Consider the following 14,244-nt stretch of genomic DNA (forward strand, 5'->3'; position numbering starts at 1 on the left):
TTGCCCATTTTTGTGGTCATCAAGTCAATTTACTGTCACTATTAATTTTTTATTTAAAAAGCATATTCAGAACACCTACTGTACACCCAGCACCATGCTAAGCACTGGAGCTGCAAAGATGAACAGATACCAACTCTATCTCTAAGGATAGTGAAATCTAGGGGGGGCCAAAGGATGCACACAAGCTGGCCACCACAGGGCCCTGGGATGAGCATAATGACTGAGATTCATATCAAGCAAGGGCACCTACTCCAGAAATGGAGAGGTCAGGGAGGGCTTCCAAGAAAAGGGATGCCTAGCATGTCCTAAGGCTGGGTAAGAGTTATCCATGCTAGGGATGCAAGACAAGGTGATGGAAAAGGGAAAGGTAAGAAATCGCATGGTATGGTCCAGAGTTGCTGGCCACTCTCTAGGGTGAGACCTGCAGGGTGAGGCCAGAAAAGAAGCCTAGAACCAGATGGAAACCTTGTACATGTCTCAAAGAACTCTGACTTTATCCCAGATCTGACCCATCAGTGGTGTAAACAGCCACTGATGGATCAGATCTGGGTTTCGGATGTATGATTCTCTGGGTGGATTTGAAGGGGGCAGAGTAGAGGCAGGGAGACCTGTTTGGCTGTTTACAATCATTCAGAGAGGAGGAGAAGGATGGAGATGAGGGCAGTAGAAGTAGATAGAGAAGGGGAGAGAAGAATTAGTACTTGGAAACATCCAGCTCAAAGCAGAACACTAGGTTGACTACATGTGGGTGGATGGCAGTGACAACCAAGGTAGAGAATACAGGAGAAGAAATAGAGAAGACAAGAAATTTAGGTTGGGGCATTAGAAACTGAGGCTGGAAGATTCAGGTGAGGATACTCAGATGCTCTTGTGAAGCCTGGGGAAGAAGCCTGAGCAAAACATAATGGCATAAAAGTGATTACAACACAGAGAGGAGCAGAGATTGTGTGAGTGAGTGACACCACTGCAGGAACATGGACAGAAGAACATTATAGGATCAGCGCAGAATCCTGGAGAACACACACAATAGAATGTGGAGAGGAAAACGATCTTTTGAAGAAGACTCAGAAAGACTGGAAAGAGGTACCACAGGACACAAAGAGATGAATAAAGATAAAAAATGAAAAGCATACCTTTGGATTTGACATTTAAAAAGTCACTGTCGGCCGGGTGCAGCGGCCCACATCTGTAATCCCAGCACTTTGAGAGGCTGAGGCGGGTGGATCACGAGGTCAGGAGTTCGAGACCAGCCTGGTCAACATAGTGAAACCCCATCTCTACTAAAATTACAAAAATTAGCTGGGTGTGGTGGCAAGTGCCTGTAGTCCCAGCTACTCAAGAGGCTGAGTCAGGAGTGAGTCAAGACCGCTCCACTGCATTCCGGCCTGGGTGATAGAGTAAGACTCCGTATTTAAAAAAAAAAAAAGTTACTGTGCACCTTGATCAAGAGCTGTTTTGGTAAAGTGGTGGAGGCAGAGAACACAATCAACAGAGCAAGTGGAAGAGCCCAGGAAGCGGAATGTGTGGCTGCTGGAAGAGACTAAGTGCTCACAGGACATGGCTATAGGCTGAAGGACTCAGTTCAGAGGGAGAGACTGAAAGTCCAAGAGGGAAGAGGTAAAGACGGCCTGAGATCTCAAAAAAGGTGGGCCAAAGGGTCAGGAGTACAGATGAAGAGGCTGACCTTGAAGAAGAAGGGGAGTCCACAACCCTCTGATATTAGAAGGAAAGTACAGTAGTTCCCCTCTATCCATGGGGCATGCATTCCAGGATCCCCAGTGGATGCCTGAAACCATGGATAGAACCAAGCCCTATCTACCTATACTATGTTTTTTCCCATACATATGTAACTATGATAAATTTCAATTTATAAATTAGGCACAATAAGAGATTAACAATGATAGCCAATAATAAAAAAGAGCAGGTGAGTGTAGTCTCTATTAGTACTTGGAATTATCTTAGTGTACTCTACTGTGGGAAACTGCAATCACAGAAATGAAGCTGTGGGTAAGGGGGGACTATTGAAAAGACAAATCTGGCTACAGTAAGTTCATAATTAACAGTATTGGGATTTGGAGGCAACAGACCAAATGACATCAATGTTTTTAGAAAATAACTGGCAAGCCTCTCTTTGTTGAGAACGAGGTGACAAGTAAATGGTCTGAGGACATGGACCTTGAAATTCTTGGTTTCTGGCAAGCTATCCCCCAAAATTAAAGTAGTCTAAGTCTGTTTTAAGGTAAACAAACAAACACGGCAGTTTGTACTGAGACAGAAAAGAGCATTTATAAGTTCTACCCCTAAGAGTAGCAAAAGATCTGGAAGATGTCTCTTCTTAAAATGATCTGGGGTTTTGGGTAACAACATTTCCAAAGGTGTACATGTAGTTTCATTAAGCAAAACTACTACCCATCATCATTTTTTTTTTTTGAGATAGAGTCTCGCTCTGTCGCCAGGCTGGAGTGCAGTGGCACGATCTCGGCTCACTGCAACCTCTGCCTCCCCAGTTCAAGTGATTCTCCTGCCTCAGCCTCCTGAGTAGCTGGGATTACAGGCACATGCTACCACACCCAGCTAATTTTTGTACTTTTAGTAGAGACAGAGTTTCACCATGTTGGCCAGGATGATCTCAATCTCTGACCTCATGATCTGCTGGACTTGGCCTCCCAAAGTGCTAGGATTACAGGAGTGAGCCACGACATCTGGCCCTACCCACCATCTTACAAAGCTTCTTGAATTGCTCTAATTCAAAGGTCCTTCCTACCACGGATAAACTACTAAAAATGAAAAAGACGCAGACATTTGAAAGTAAAGACAAGAAGGAGGGGAGAATGGGTTGGCAGTGGCACCTGCCCCAGAGACTTCCTAGCTGCCTCTTAAAACAGTAGCTATGCCATCCCACTGTGTTTCCATCTAGGGTTTTAGCCAATTCACAAATGGAGTGGAGTGACTTTATTCTTGGAAAGTATCCCAAAAATGCCAAAGTAGCAAGGATTCATTATAAAAACATGATGCAATGGGAAACACCTTGAAAAGCGGCTTTTATGTTCCCCCGCCAGCCTTTGTGATCTCAAAAGATCTCTGAGACTGCCCTGCAGTTTGTCTATTCTGTTAACAGGAACAAGATCCAGGCCATCTCTGGAACTTGAAAGGATTTTAGAACCAATGCTATCTTCACTGAAGTCAGTCAGGACAGAGATGGTTTCAAAGGCATCAGATGCCTACTAACTGGACCACTCATCTTTGTATCCTTGGGGCAGAGGAAGTAGCAAGCAGTTAATAAATGTGGGATGAATCAATAAACCAATACATAAGTGAAGAGCTTTCACAACTAGGAGGTAAGGAGGCCAATTAAATGGTGAGAACAGAAATAGTCTTTCTATTTCTTCTTTTCCTACCCTAACTGACTCAAAGCAAAGCTGCAAATCACATTCAACTGCACTTACTTTTCACAGAAGAAAATCTTTATGAACTCATAAATATGAACTTGTAAGCAAATATTCCATGTTAAGTGGGAGGATTCAGAAATTATGAAAAACAGGATGCCTCTTAAATGGGAAAATAGATGGGTATGAACATTTTGAGGACACAAAGCAATAGAAATTGCAGACTTTACATCTGTCTGCCTTCTTTGTCATCCTCCCCTTGAAGGACAGGACATCATTACTCTCACAGCATGGTGCCTCTCCTCCCAGATGCTCATTCATACAACCCGCTTAGGTTCAACTCGCAGGGGGAATAAGATAAATAATCATGAGAAAACCAAGTCTTGCTTCCTTGAAAATTTTAAAAATTCACCTCGCTTGCAGGTCTGTTTTAGTTTAATATATATTTCTATTAGTCACTATTTTACTTCTTGTATAATAAACGAAGCCCTGGGGTATCATGGTCATCCAGAACACATCTTATTTTATTTTACTTACTTACTTATTTATTTATTTAGACAGGGTTTCACTCCTGTTGCCCAGGCTGGAGTGCGGTGGTGCAATTTCAGTTCACTGTAACCACCACTTCCTGGCCTCAAGTGATTCTTGGGTCTCAGACATGCGAATAGCTGGGATTACAGGGGCACACCACCACACCCAAATAATTTTTGTATTTTTAGTAGAGATGGAGTTTCACCACATTGGCCAGGTTGGTCTTGAACTCCTGATCTCAAGCGATCCACCTGCCTCAGCCTCCCAAAGTACTGGGACTACAGGTGTGAGGTACGCCTGGGACTACAGGCGTGAGCCTGAACACATTTTATGCATTACACAGCAGCACACAGTAATATTTCTCTGAAAGTAATTTTAATAATAAAGTTTCCAAAGGTGAGGAACAGTTTTTTTTATTAGTATATACCATGTGACTTTTTCTGAACTGTTAATAACTTGATCCTGAAATCATCAAATCTGATTGAGTCCATCTGACTAGTAGTATCTTGACAAATAAACCAATCTTTGAGACTTCTTTTTACTGTTAAGAATGCTAAGAGTAAGATAAATATACGCTACTCACTTGAATGCAAGCCATCAAGGAAAGGAAGGGAATATATTTGCCAGTCTCCAAAGTGTTTAGTGTGCAGCTTTTTAATTACTACATTTACGGTAGTAGCCACAATATATTCACTACTACAAATGCTCTACAAGGTCATTAATCCTCAACAAATACATTAATGCTTCCCTCCTCTAAGTTCTTATTATGCTGATGTGGGGCAAAAATGCCAAGAATTCTCTCCAAAGTAAACATTTCATATCAACAGCCACTAGTTCTACTATGCTCATTTAACTATTTTAAGATATGTAATGGTTTTGCTTAAGTATTTGCTGTTGTTGACCTAAAAGATAAATTTGTACATTAAAAATTTTTAAACAGCTTTGCTTAAAGCAACATTTTTTAATAGAAAGGTGATATAAGCTATCCAAAAGGTTGCTTATGCTCTTCCAAAATAATATATCCTATAATTCAATAATTATAATTCTCTGCATCATTCTGCAGTTATAGAAGAGTATAATTTCTGCTTTTTAAAATCTCAAGGAATAGGCTGGGCGGTGGCTCACATCTGTAATCCCAGCACTTTGGGAGGACAAGGCAGGCGAATCCCCTGAGGTCAGGAGCTTGAGACCAGCCTGGCCAACATGGCAAAACCTTGTTTCTCCTAGAAATATAAAAATTAGCCGGGCATTGGGAGGCTTCCTCAGCTACTTGGGAGGCTGAGGCAGGAGAACCGCTTGACCCCAGGAGGCGGAGGTTGCGGTGAGCAGAGATTGTACCATTGCACTCCAGCCTGGGTGACAGAGCAAGACTCTGTCTTAAAAAATATATAAAAAATAAAATAAATAAAATCTCAAGGAATAAGACATTGAGAATGATCAAGACTTTCAAAACAGTTGAAGGATTACCCATCTATGTATCAAAATGGGTTTAATTTCAACCATAGTAGATTAATTTTTTTTTTCTAAATAGTAATGCCTTCTTCAGAGAATCCAGAATATGATTAATCTTTGGTAACACGGGATCATCAACATGATTATAAATTACCTGTTCTGCTGGAACATGAGAATACTAACTCTAAGGAAAAGGAGTGGTCCAACAGTTACTGGGCAGGAGCTGGGTTTCTACCACCATAAAGAGAGCTGGATGGGGAGTTCCTACTAAAGCAAAAGGCGCAATGAGAATCTAAAGGAAGAGACTGCTGAAGTTCTCATAACAGGGAAAGCACAGATATAAATACACTCTGGAGAGCCCAAGAGGAAATTCAAGTTACAGAGCCAGGTCTGAATCCAAGAGCTGTGGCTGATTAGAGTCAAGATCTGAGTTGGAGATAAATCGATAGCGAATAGAGGGACAAGGTATAAGGTTGGCTTTGTGTGTATCCTGCTGGTAACTGGGTTAAACCTGCCCGTTAAAGGCCAGTGGCAAGACAGCTGTTCTCAAGCTTCTTCTGCCTCCTCTCAAGGAGGCAACAGAGGGCTGTTTATTCCTCTACTCAAAGGCAGATGGCTGCTAGGCTTTGGGGATATTTGTCTGCCTTTCATAGTCTAGCTATTTCCTCTCCTTTGTTCTAAAGAGTTGCATCTCATTTCTGTTATAGTACCAATCTTTCCCTTCTTTAAGTCAGCTACGATTTTGGAGTTCAAATAAAGTAATGAAGTATAAGAGAATGAAACTTAAAATACCAAGCTCCAGATAAGATCTGAAGGGCACAGTGCACAGCCTTTCAACACACACTTGGACTTCTGTGATGCCTTTTTGTTTATTTCTTGGTTCTTAGGGAATTCAAATAGTATTCCTTAAATAGAACTCATTTGAAGTCATTTAGCCAAGCTCAAAACCTGCCTGGAGCATGTTATTTCTAAGTGACCACTGTTATTTAACAAGCACCTCCTTCAGAGAAATTCAATAACCAGAATCTCCAGAAACACAACAGAACCAATTGCCCTGATGTGAAGAATCTGGAAATGTGGGAACAAACTCAGAATCTGAAGAAGGGGAAGGACTTTATCACTGCATATATTAAGTGGCTGTGGCAAATCAATCAGCCTTCTAAGCCTCATCTGTAAAATGGGCTAAGGATATCTGTCTTGCAAAGGTATGAATAAGAACAAGAGGAAAGGCTCAGAAGAGATCTACAAATGTGAACTGCACCCTAATTAAGTGGAAACAAATGTGAATTATACCTTAATTAAGTACATAACCTGCTACAACACACAGATCTTTATTTAAAGCTGGTAAGTTCTTGTGCCTAGTAGTTTCTATCCAACTCTCACCACCCCAGATAAGATTCTTTTTCCAAATTATTTCTACAGAACATTCTTTTTGGGTAATAAATATTTTTAACTTCACGGCTCATATAGGAAGAACAACTACTACTGAATTTTCATAGTAAAAAACCAACTAGAACGTAAAAATTCCCCATTATGATTTTCCCATTTTGCTTAACAACTTCCTGTTCAAGTTACTTCTTTTCTCTTTTTCCCATTTTTCTTCATAGCATTTTTATGGATCTTATTTTTCTCGCTTTAAGTTCAACCCTTGCAATAACTGTAACTAAGAGCTGTATGTGATTTAGCAGTTTACAAGGCACCTTCATATACATTACCTTATTTCCCTTACATTTCTTCTATTCTGTTTCTTGCCTAGCTTTCAGAAATACAAACAGAACGTTCTAAAATCAGCAAAGAAGCAATTTTTCTCCTTCCAAATGCCAACATAATAATACACAATACTTTGCAGAGTTGTCCAAAGCAAGTCAGACTACATAAATACAGTACATCTAAATCCTGCCACATTCAACTCTCTTAAATAATTTTTTTTCTCCCCTAGTAATGGTCTCTTGAGGTTTAAATACAGTGAGAAACGTGTAAATATAACAATATATTAAAATAACACAGGTGAATCCCTTTAAAAATCATGAAAAATAATTAATTTAAAAAAGGGCAAGAGGCCCGGTGAGGTGGCTCATGCTTGTAATCTCAGCATTTGGGAATCTGAGGTAGTAGCAGCACTTGAGGCCAGTAGTTCAAGACCAGCCTGGGCAACACAGTAAGACCTCATCTCATCAATCAAGCAGTCAATCAATATGCAAGCAAGTTAGGTGTGATGGCACGTGCCTGTAGCCTCAACTACTTGGGAGGCTGAGGCAGGAGGACTGCTTGAGCCCAGGAGTTCAAGACTGTAATGAGCTATGATGGTGCCACTGCACGTCAGCCTGGGAGACACAGGAAGACCACCTCTAAACAAACAAACAAAGGAATAAGAGGTCGAAAAAATTAGCAGAAAGAAAAAGAAAAGGAATAAAGTTGTTATTTTTGCTTCCAGTAAAATTTCCATCATCTATCTTACCAGAGCTATTTTTCCCCAAGCTCTGCGTTAAATAATCTGATCATTAAATCTGTGAAAACCACAAGGGATGTGCCCATCTCATTAAAAAAGATGATCATTTGAGCTATGATAATAAGAAAGAGCATCTATTTTTGGTTTTAAGGACAGAAGTACTTCCTGCCTGTTGCTCAGAGGCAGCGACACTTCTAGTTAGCTTTAGCACAAAACAGATGCCCAGCACTCTTTATCATGGTGACAACAGGAACCTGCAAATAGAAAGATTCATCTCAGAACTTCTACATACTCTCAATCTTGATATATCAACAAAGAACATGAGGTGTCTGAAATAGAAAAATATTAAATCTACCATGTGAAGGTAAATATTATTATTTTTTTTAAAGGATTCTATAAGCTCTAGATTAGAAATTAGATCAAGCCCAGCACAGTGGCTCAACCTATAAAACCAGGACTTTGGGAACCCGAGGTAGGTGGATCACCTGACCCCAGGAATTCAAGACAAGCCTGAGAAACATGGCAAAACTAGTCTCTACAAAAAATTATCTGGTCATGTCCCTGTAGTCCCAGTTACTTAGGGGGTTGAGGCGGGAGGACTGCTTGAGCCCAGGAGGGCGACGTTGCAATGAGTCGTGTTCATGCTACTGCAATCCAGCCTGGGTGACAAGAGTGACATTCTGTCTCCAAAAAAACAGAACAGGCCAGGCGCAGTGGCTCACATGTGTAATCCCAGCACTTTGGGAGGCTGAGGCAGGCGGTTCACGAGGTCAAGAGATCAAGACCATCCTGGCCAACATGTTGAAACCCCGTCTCTACCAAAAATACAAAAATTAGCTGGGCGTGGTGGCGTGTGCCTGTAGTCCCAGCTACTCAGGAGGCTGAGGCAGGAGAATTGCTTGAACCCGGGAGGTGGAGATTGTAGCGAGCCGAGATCCCGCCACTGCACTCCAGCCTGGCGCCTGGCGACAGAGCGAAACTGTCTCAAAAAAAAAACAGAACAAAACAAAAGAAATCAGATCAGATTCCCTTATATTCCTTCAAACTCTGGAGATACAAAATCTTTAATATTTGAACTGACTGCCCTTTGACTTTACAATGGTTGAACAAGACCCAAAATAATTTTACAGTAATCTTTGATACACATTAATAATATATTAAACATAATTTTAATAAATCAGTTGTAGGCCAGGCACGGTGGCTTACGCCTTTAATCCCAGTACTCTGGGAGGCTGAGGTGGGCAGATCATGAGGTCAGGAGGTTGAGACCAACCTGGTCAATATGCTGAAACCCCATCTGTATTAAAAATACAAAAATCAGCAGGGCATGGTGGTGGGCACCTGTAGTCCCAGCTACTTGGGGGGCTGAGGCAGGAGAATCACTTGAACCCAGGAGGTGGAAGTTGCAGTGAGCTGAGATTGCGTCACTGCACTCTAGCCTGCGCAAGACAGCAAGACTCCCTCTCCATAATAATAATAATAAGAAGAAGAAGAAGAAGAAATAAATCAGCTATTATTCCTAAAATTGAAGTACTAATGAAATTTAAGGAGAAAAGTTGAAAGACAATATTTGGCCTTGACTCTGCTGTGTTTACATGTTCAATGATGTAAGCTTCTGGCACATGACAAAACTTTCTGCATTTTGTAAGAGGTACTCTGGGTGATATGAGTCTGGGAATGGAGAAGAATATCAAGGTCCAACATTCTTCATAGAATCTACAGAGATGTCTCATGGAAGCTCAGTTCCCTACAGAACACAACTGGAAACATTGGATAAAGTGGCTCTTAGAAATGAATGTTTTTTTTTTTTTTCCCAGCTTGGTCACAACTCAAGTGAAACTAATAGGAAATCTAAGAAAGATTGACCCAACTGTGATCATGGCTCCAGGCAATGAAGGTCATTATTTTTTGTAATGGTGGAAATATTATGTTACCCTTGTGACTGGGTTTGAGGTCAGACTTGGAATATATACTTTAGAGATAACTGAACCTTTTTCTATTATATTCTCAAACCAAAAAACAGTATCACTTAGTTCATTTTGACAGGGAGAGTAATAATCTCTGAATAAAACTGAATAGGATATAGTAACCAAATGAACCCTTCCTTAATAGACTAGACAACCATGTATCTAAATTGAACTGAATCTCACCAGTTGATCAGCAGGGATTATCAGTTGCATGTGACAGATTACAATCTTGTGCTTATCTCCATTCCCTCCCAAAACCACCCCTATATGACAGTAAGCAAGAGGCAGAGATAAATTCATGAGAAGAAAGAGAATGCATGAGGGCAAAATTCATGGAAAACATTTTTAGAAAATGGAAAACAACTGGCCCAATGATGAGTGAATTTTCAAAGCAGGGGCATACAAAACTTAAACATCTTCAGACAGAATTATCAGGAAATAACAAACCAGTATGGGGCAAAGAACCTGAGAAAAGTGCAAGTTAAGACACAGTTAAGTGGGGTTTGGGTGAGAAGACAGGGTGTAGGTGGCACTGAAAATTGGAGAACTGCTTGCAAGTCATTTTAAGGAGTAAAGCTCCCTATCTTTGCTAAACCATGAAGCTTGTCATGCCCATCCTTCCATCTCAGCAAAGGTTAAATGAGAGGATCTGCACTCAGGGACACTAGTAACAGTGAGCGGGTGGAGGGACCTACTGAAAAAGAGAAGGATTGAGTGGAATTGTGCACTCCACAACCCCTTCCTCTGCTGGGTTCCGAGAGCACTGGCCAGTAGGAGATTGGTACTGAAGACTTTTCTGGAGAAACAAATCTGCCCAAGAAAAGAGATCTACAGATACCAAAACTGAAAGGCAAGATGACTTCTGAAAAGAGGTGGTCATCCTATGTGAGGCCACCAATTGACAAAGCCTTGGTCAGTGCCTCTGCATGAATAAAAAATGACAGGATGAACACCAAGCATGTGAAAGAGGGTCCGACATAACAGACAGGGAACTTTAGGAGGGAACACAGTCAATGTAGGGAGAAAACATCAAATATACATAATTAATAACCCCAAGAGGGCAAAATATATTGGCTCTATAAAGCAATAAAGAATGGATGCTATAAAATAGAAACATTATGAGAACAAGAAAAAGCTCCTAGAAATTAATATTATAATCACAGAAATAAAAAATCAATGGATAGATTAGAAGATAATAGAGGTAAATGTTCCCCCATAGTAGAACAAAAAGATAGAAGGATAGAAATCAGGATTTTTTTTTTTTTTTTTTTTTTGAGACAGAGTCTTGCTCTGTGGCCCAGGCTGGAGTACAGTGTCATAATCATAGCTCACTGCAGCTTCAAATCCTTGGGCTCAAGCAATCCTCCCACCTCAACTTCCCGAGTAGTTAGGACTACAGGTGCATACTACTACACCCAGCTAATTTTTATTTTTTTAAGAGAAAAGGACTCACTGTGTTGCCGAGGCTTGTCTGGAACTCCTGGGCTCAAGCAATCCTCCCAGCTTGACCTTCCAGAATGCTGGGATTACGAGTGTGAGCCCACACACCGCCAGAGATTTTTTTTTAAACAATAATTACATTGGAGGAAAAATCCAAGAGTTCCAGCATCTGACAAATAGGAGCTCCAAAAAAAAGAGAACAGAGAAAACAGTGAAAAGAAAACTATCCTTCCCCTGCCAAAAATGAATCTTCACAGTGAATGAAAAAGTGACATATTACATTATATGTCATTACAAGGAAAGCTCAGAACATTGGGGGATTTTTAAATAGCCTGAAAGCATCCAAAAAGAAAAGAAACAAGTCACATACAAAGTAAATAGAGTCAGAAGAGCATGCAACAATTCGATAACAAAATTGGAAGCAGAAGAAAATGGAACAAGCCCTCTAAACTCCCAGGGAAAGTAATCTCCAACTTTAAATTGGATATCAATCATATGTAAGGGGAGACCAAACGATATTTTGACACATGCCAGATCTCAAAAAATTCCATCTACACATGCTTTCTCATGGAGCAGCAGCCAGGCAATGTGCTTCCCCAAAAGAGGGTCAAAACCAAAAGAGATGACATCCAGTAAACAGGTCAATCAAGAATTCCCAACGTGACTGGTGAAGACAAATTCCAGGTCAACAGCTGCATACAGACCTCAAGAGTAAACAGTCCAGAGGGGAGGATCCAAGATGGCCGAATAGGAACAGCTCCGGAGTGCAGTTCTTAGCAAGAACAACGCAGAGGGTGAATGGCCATCACATTTCCAAACAAATTTTCACTGCCCACAGACCAAGAGATTCCTAGGCCAAAAAGCGCCACAAGTTTTCAGCACAGCAGTTTCAGCTGGTGCCGGCTTGGTACACAGAAACTCACACAAATCTGGGCAGCCATTTCAACTGGCGCCTGGAACGCCTGGGAGACAGAACCGCCCATTCAACTGAAAGGGAGGGGGCAGAGACAGGGAGCCAGGCGATCTGGCTCGGCAGGTACCACCCCCACGAAACAAGCAATCTGAAACACTCTGGACTGAGAGTTTCCCAACAAGTGCAGATGGACCCAAGATGGTCCAGCTCAGTGCGGGGAAGGGCAACCACCACTACCAAGGCAATTCACATAGCAGCTGGGCAGAGCCTGCGGCAGTTCAGCAACACCCCTGCTGGCAGACTGTGACTAGACTACATCTGTGCGAGACAGAGCATCTATGAAAAAAGGCAGCAGCACAACAGGAACTTATAAATAAAGCCAACCTTCCTAGGACAGAGCACCTGGGAAAAGAGGCGGTTATGAGTTCTGCTGCAGCAGACTCAAAAGTACCTTCCCAGAAGCTCTGCACAGAACAATGAAGCTCCCGGCACAGCACCTGAGCTCCTATAAGGGACAGACTGTCTCCTCAAGCAGCTCCCCAATCCCCGTATATCCAAAGAGAAACCTTATAAAGGAGAGCTCAGGCTGACATCTGGCAGGTACCCTTCTGGGACGAAGATAACAGAAGAAGAAACCGGCAGCAACCCTTGCTGTTCTGCAGCCCGCGTGGGTGGTCCCCAGGTGAGCAGGGTCTGGAGTGGACCTCCAGCAGTCCTGCAGCAGAGGGACCTGACTGTTAGAAGGAAAACTAAGACACAGAAATAACTTCATCATCAGCAAGAAGGATGTCCACTCAGAGACCCCATCCAAAAGTCACCAAACTACAAAGACCACAGGTAGATAAAGCCACTAAGATGGGAAGAAACCAGCGCAAAAAGGATGAAAACACCAAAAACTAGAAAGCCTCTTCTCCTCCAAAGGATCACAACTCCTCACCAGCTAGGGATCAAAGATGGATGGAGAATGAATCTGATGAATCGACAGAAACAGGCTTCAGAAGGTGGGTAATAACAAACTTCTCAGAGCTAAAAGAACAGGTGCTAAACCAATGCAAAGAAACTAAAAACTTAGAAAAAAGGTTAGATGAGATGCTAACTAGAATAAACAGCTTAGAGAAGAATATAAACGACTTGATGGAGCTGAAAAACACAGCAAGAGAACTTTGAGAAGCATACACAAGTTTCAATAGCCTAATCGACCAAGCAAAAGAAAGGACATCTCAGAAACGCACAGCTTCATGGAAACTGAACAACTGGCTCCTGAATGTTGTCTGGATAAACAATGAAATGAAGGCAGAAATAAAGATGTTCTTTGAAACCAACGAGAATGAAGACAGAATGTACCAGAATCTCTGGGACACATTTAAAGCAGTGTCTAGAGGGAAATTTATAGCAATGAATGCCCACATGAGAAGCGAAGCTAAAATTGACACCCTATCATCAAAATTGAAAGAACTAGAGAAGCAAGATAAAAAAAATTCAAAAGCAAGCAGAAGACAGGAAATAACTAAGATCAGAGCAGAACTGAAGGAGATAGAGACACACAAAAAAACCCTTCAAAAAATCAATATATCTAGGACCTGGTTTTTTGAAAAGATCAACAAAATAGACAGATTGCTAGCCAGATTAATAAAAAAGAAAAGGGAGAAGAATCAAATGGATGCAATAAAAAACAATAAAGGGGATATCACCACTGATTCCACAGAAATACAAACTACGATCAGAGATTACTACAAACAGCTCTATGCACATAAACCAGTAAACCTGGAAGAAATTGATAAATTCCTGGACACCTGCACCCTCCCAAGCCTAAACCAGGAAGAAGTTGAAACCTTGAATAGACCAATAACAAGGGCTGAAGTTAAGGTAGCAATTTATAGCCTGCCAACCAAAAAAAGTCCAGGTCCAGATGGGTTCACAGCTGAATTCTACCAGATGGACAAAGAGGAGCTGGTACCATTCCTTCTGAAACTATTCCAAACAATACAAAAAGAGGGAATCCTTCCCAAATCATTTTATGAGACCAAAAACCATCCTAATACCAAAACCTGGCAGAGATGCCACAAAAAAAGAAAACTTCGTGCCAATATCCATGATGAACATAGA

At 41.4% G+C, this 14,244-nt stretch overlaps 1 protein-coding gene across 4 annotated transcripts in view; it reads right to left on the reverse strand.

Moving 5' to 3' along the window:
- Positions 1–14,244, reverse strand: part of APBB2 (amyloid beta precursor protein binding family B member 2) — a 404,376-nt gene that overhangs the window by 252,106 nt on the left and 138,026 nt on the right. The gene's annotated exons all lie outside the window — the stretch shown is intronic.

This window comes from Aotus nancymaae, unplaced genomic scaffold (genome assembly GCF_030222135.1).
Source record: "Aotus nancymaae isolate 86718 unplaced genomic scaffold, 86718_ANA_hifiasm-v0.15.2.pri h1tg000006l, whole genome shotgun sequence".
NCBI classification, from domain to species: Eukaryota; Metazoa; Chordata; class Mammalia; order Primates; family Aotidae; genus Aotus; species Aotus nancymaae.